Genomic DNA, 6,178 nt, shown 5'->3' with positions numbered 1-6,178 from the left:
CCAAGCGGTTTAGCGTCCGGGTCAAAATACCAACGATCATATTGTCTGAATGCAGGCAGAGAAAAAAAAACTTATTTCTTCAGCAGCTTCAAGTGGCAGTTCACGTGGAAATCGGGCAGCATTCCAACCTAGGAATTCCTATCAAACTCCCATCCACCCCACCTACGAAAAATAAAAAGGCTGGAGGAACAGTAGGCAGCACCCGCGGAGGCAAAGGGACAGTCGATAATTCTGGTCGACATTGGGTGATGGAGGCCTGACCCAATGAGTTCCTTCCAGCACGTTGCTTCTACTCCAGATTCCAGCATCTGGAGTATCTTGTGTCACCGCTTCTTCAAACCCCAAAGTGACCAGAGTTATGTACTGACTATTTTCCAGACCCATCACTGACCACACTGATAACTTCACTGCACATCCAAATCCTCGGTGACCGCACGGATAATGCCACTGCTTATTCAGACACAGACTGTCCACGTTGACGTTTCTAACGCTTCTCCAGGCCAATCAGTGTGCACATTAACAATTCGACTTTCCATCCTTACATTCCACTGTCGACGCGGACAACATCAATGTTCTACGTGGGTAATCAGTGACCAGGCTGATAATGTCGCTGTTTATCCAGTCCCCCTCACCGACCACGCTGTTAATGTCAGTGCTTATACAGGTCCATCACTGACCGCATTGATAATGTCACCGCTGTACAGATCCCTTACTGGTCACACAATAAGTGGCACTGTTTTTCCAGGCCAGGAAATGACCACACAAATAATGTCAGGGTTTATCATAGTCAATCACCGACGAATGTAATGAATGATTCTGTCCCTTATTCTGGTACATCTTCGACCATAGTAATAATACCATTGCTTATCCAGACCACTTAATTAGCACACTGGTAAAGTTACTGTTAATCCGACCGATTATTAACCAGATTGACAAAGACAAAGCTTTTCTCACCAACCACTGAACAGATAGATATTGTTACTGTTCATGCCCACGATATTAGTCTATGCAGGCACCTTGCTGATCTCACTGATAAAGCCACTGTTTATTCTGGCCCATCGGCTGCCACACTGTTAATGCCAACGTTCATCCTGACACAACACTCAACACACTGATATAGACAATGTTTATCGAGATCAATCACTGAAAATGTCACTGCTTATCCAAGCCCTTCACTGACCACAGTTTTAAAGTAACTGATTACCAGCCATTATTTTCCATGCCGACAATATCATTTCCCCTCCATGAGCATCGCTGACAACAAGGGTAATAGTTTTTATTCTTCAGGCGATTCACTGGCCATCAAATAAAACAACCGTCTCCGGAGTTCAGACCCCTGCTGCAAAGGCACTGTTTCTGGGGAAAGTTGTCCGGTACAATCCGGAGTTTGTTCACCTGAACCGAACCCGGTTCAAAACGATCGCGGCGGGTCATGTGCCTGCTACCTTTGTTGGGAGTGTTCAGACTTATTCACTCAGATAAGGGGCACTGAGTGCTAATAGTGTTAGGGTTGAGAAATAGCGTCAGTCTAGTCTGCCGAGCCAGAACAGACTTGAATATGCACACCAGAGTAATGCATGTTCGCCCTGCTAATACGTTAACCCAAGGAGCCTGAAAAATGCTGTCGATAAACAGAGCACGTTCAGTCACACATGCGAAAATCACATTGCTGTCACAGAGACTCAGATGAAAGCTGGGCATTGATGGCAACACAGCATTCGATGTTACCAATAGTTCAGGCAGGACGAGCGGGCTGTAACCGTAGTGGTGGCATCCACGCTACAATCTCTTTGTTTAAAAATGGCAATAACACATGCATTATAAGATTTTGAAAACATATATAAATCCAGGTGTTGCTCGAATGAGAGCAACCTTTCCAAAGAGCCGAATAATATTTCACCATCGACTGAGAAGGATAACAGAGACGAGACAAATAACTTAATTGCATTTCTGGAACGTGAGAGAGATCGCTGGTAGTTTCCTTCTTCAAACGGATTGCAGTCCAAGGAACTGTCGTTGATCCGACAAGCACATCATGGACCACACTGCTTATTCAAACCTATCGCTGACCACACAGATCATATGACAGCTTGTCTAGTCCCAGCAATGACCGCAATGATATCATCACTGAGACTTCAGGCCCACGACTGAGCACACAGATAATTTGAATGCTTGTTCATTACTAACCCTGACTGCACTGGTAATGTTGCCCCTTTCGCAGTCCTACCACAGACATATCAACAATGTCACTCAGCACAAACTTACTATCGATGATGATGGACCGGCCATCACTGACCGCACTGTCACTGTTTCTTCAAGCCCGACAGATACCACATTGGTAATGCATTTAATTGTCTATGGCCGCTTCCTTGCCAGAAAATAAAACTGTTGATGATCCAGCAAGTTACAAACTGCAGAATCAATACCTCACCGGTGCCATCATTGATTGCATTTATAGTACTCTCCACACGGGAAGATGACTGACGTGCCGTGAACCGAATTACCGGAAACTAATTAATAAGAGCTTAATTTTAACTGTTATACCATTCGGAGGAGTGAGATCTACGGACAAGGGACAAGTGAGTGACCAGACTAACAGTGGGTTAGAGGCATTAAACATCAACTTTTGTTATTTCTTTTCGCAATGCTATCGGTTGGGGAAAATGCTCACTTTTTGTCATCACATTGGGCCGTGGTTACACTCCGAGGAAACCAGACAACGCGAGTGTTTTGCCGATACATGTTCATTTCGTGACTCCAGATGACATCTGGTGACTCCCAAGACCTCTTACATTCAGTTCTGTGGTCCATCCGTTGGAAGTTAAACGTGGACATTTTTCAATGGATTAGTGGATAAAGAAACTAAATTATGAAATAAGTGCAGCTTGTGTTCAGTGGTTGGATGTAATGGTCCCCATCAGGGAACCTAATAATATCATAACTTCATCACTTACAGAGCGATACGCTCTACAGCGTTCCACGGTGTTCCTTTTCTGACACCTTATGCTGGAATAATACTTTAAACAAAGTTCTCAAAAACTCTCCGTAGTTATCTAAACAAACGTTGAACATATTTAAACGCCCTTTTTAATTCGTTGCGATGAATGCTACGAATAAATATGTCCGGTTTCGTTATTTCTACAGCAACAAGGAAATTTATTGCACATCACAAATGAGATTAATTAGAGTCATGAAGAAATGCAATTAATTTAACCCGTTACAGTTCGGCACTTGCATATTTACAGAATACACCCTGTTTACTGTGCATGTAAACTGACCATAACACATGCTTTTAAAAGATTTTAAAATAAACTAGAAGTCCGGTTGTTGCTGGAATGAGAGCAAGCTTGACAAGAAGCCGAATGCAGAAAGTCTCTGTAGATGGAGAAGGATGTGAACCAGAGCCTGCTGTATCTGCATAAACCCTCTACTCAGCACACCGACCCTCATCTGTGTGACTTTTTGGAGAGCTGCCACTAGGATTGAGACGGGTTGATGACATGAAGCGTACAAATTCTCTACAATGCTGGGAAGTCGGAACGATCACAGGCGCATTTTGTTCGTTGAATGAGACATTGCAGTTGAATAACCAGAATAGTCCGTGCCTTTCTAAACACATCACTGACCAGACTGCCATTATCACTGCTTTTGCAGAACCATCACTGAGTACACAAGGATAACATCACTCCTGACCACGCTGACATCGTCATTGCTAATCCAGGCCCAAGGTTGTCCATACTGATAATGCCGTTTCCTTTGCAGTCCAATCGCTGACCACAGTAATGATATCACTGCATACCCAGGGCATTCACTGGAATCTATTCCAAATACATCCAGATTTTAATTTCTCCTCTATGTATATAATTAGGTTAGATTATTATCTAACTTTTGGTGTGATCACTGTGATCACCTGATCACCCACGAGCTATATCAAAGGTGTTAACTAAATGTAGCCTCCCACAGTGTACATCATTTTTTCACTTATCTGCTTGGACAATGTTGGAATTACTGTCCCAAATGCAAGTGTAAATAACCAAGTAGGTGCATCATGAATTCCGCTGCTGCTGCCCAACCTGTACGCGGCTAACCTCAAATGCACGATCACTGCCTACACCGTCCATCAGTTTGTAACTGAAATGTGCACCTTATATGTCGTTAGCCTGATGCCGATTGATTCCAATTAGTCAGAACATATCTGCTCTTATTTCGATGTTGATTAGCTACTAAATTACAGACCGGAAATTAGATGAAATTGATGTTATGTTTTCTGAAAGATCGTAGGAAGGAACGAAAAGATTAAACAACGTAATGATATAATTTGGTGACAGACACATTGCTCACGTCAACTTTTGTTTCCAAGCAGGCAATATCGCAGTTTCCGCGTGTGAAGCATAAATTTACACGAAGGAGAAATCACTGCATGTTTCAGATTACACTGGGTGGTGTAAATACTGAAAGGGATTACGGACCATGAGCCTCTGGGCATGCTGAAAAGGGGATATTCCAAGAATTCTTTTATATTATATTCATTTACTAATAGATCGTTGGATCTAAAGATTTTTTTTCTATTTTATTCTACTTTATGCTGATTGTTATCCTGATCTCTTTGTATTACATATATAAATATTGATGCGATATATCAATCTGTATTAATTTGAAAATTAATAAAATGATTGAAAAAGAAAAAAATTCAATCAGGCTCGTAACAAAACAAAACTGCTGATATTACAAAATTTATCTCCAACAGGGCGTGCGCTACGGCGATCGGGCATTGGGTCATAGCTCCAAATACAACCGCAGGCTCAGCCAGTAATATACAAGGGTGTGAAGCTGCTCTGATTGTAAGCACTGTCAATGCCAGTGATACTGATACGATGGAAACGGAGTTTCTGCAGCTCTGTTTGTCCTCTCAACAAGTAAAGAATTGTCCAGTCGACTTGAGGCAGGAGCGCTCTTATTGTGAACCAAGCACGACCTGGCGTCTGTTTGCACACATTTGTACTTACAACATTTGAGCTCAGGCAGATAACTCAGGCTGACATCGGATCAGCAGTCGCTCAGAAAGCATTTGGTCAGTTACGCAGATGTACAAATCATCGCACAGTTTCTCTCTGTCCTCTTCATTGCTCGAACTGTCATCCACCTTGAACCTGCAAACTTCAATATGTTGGCGTGACTAAACAATTCAGTGATGCGTACTTGGAACAGATCAGTATTAAGAGGAAGGTGGTGCATGACATAATGGTTGACCCAGGGCCGGATGAGGTCTATCACAGCTCACTACAGGAGGAAAGAGGTGGGGCACTGACGGAGGCTTTGCATTTTGTTAGCCGCAGGTGTGGTGCCAGGAGACTGGTAGGTCACGAACGTTGTTCCACCATCAGGTAAGATAGCAGGGATAAACCAGGTTATTGCAGGCCTTCAAGCTTTACGTAGGTGGTGTGGAATTTACTGGAGGATTTTAATCAATTAAATTGACCAATAAATGGAAATTAATGGTATGTTTGTGAGCTAAAATACAAGCGAAGCAGCAAGTGAAAGTGACAGACAACGGTGGCTGACGACTGGACAATTCTTTACTTGTTGAGAGGACAAACAGAGCTGCAGAAACTCAGTTTCCATCGTATCAGTATCACTGGCATTGACAGTGCTTACAATCAGAGCAGCTTCACACCCTTGTATATTACTGGCTGAGCCTGCGGTTGTATTTGGAGCTATGACCCAATGCCCGATCGCCGTAGCGCACGCCCTGTTGGAGATAAATTTTGTAATATCAGCAGTTTTGTTTTGTTACGAGCCTGATTGAATTTTTTCTTTTTCAATCCTTTTATTAATTTTCAAATTAATACAGATTGATATATCGCATCAATATTTATATATGTAATACAAAGAGATCAGGATAACAATCAGCATAAAGTAGAATAAAATAGAAAAAAAATCTTTAGATCCAACGATCTCTTAGTAAATGAATATAATATAAAAGAAACGAAAGAAAAAGATTTATTATATAAATTAGAAAAATCAATAAGAAAAATTGTAAACAATATAAACTAAACTAAACAAAAAAAAATTCCAAAAAAAAACAAACAACAAAAAAAAGGAAAAAAATACTGGTCCAGAATTTCTCAGTGGAAACAGAACAATATTATGTCGTCAACTCCATTCCTCCAAGTTGGAA

This window comes from Pristis pectinata, chromosome 40, assembly GCF_009764475.1.
Source record: "Pristis pectinata isolate sPriPec2 chromosome 40, sPriPec2.1.pri, whole genome shotgun sequence".
NCBI classification, from domain to species: Eukaryota; Metazoa; Chordata; class Chondrichthyes; order Rhinopristiformes; family Pristidae; genus Pristis; species Pristis pectinata.
This window is presented reverse-complemented; position numbering follows the sequence as displayed.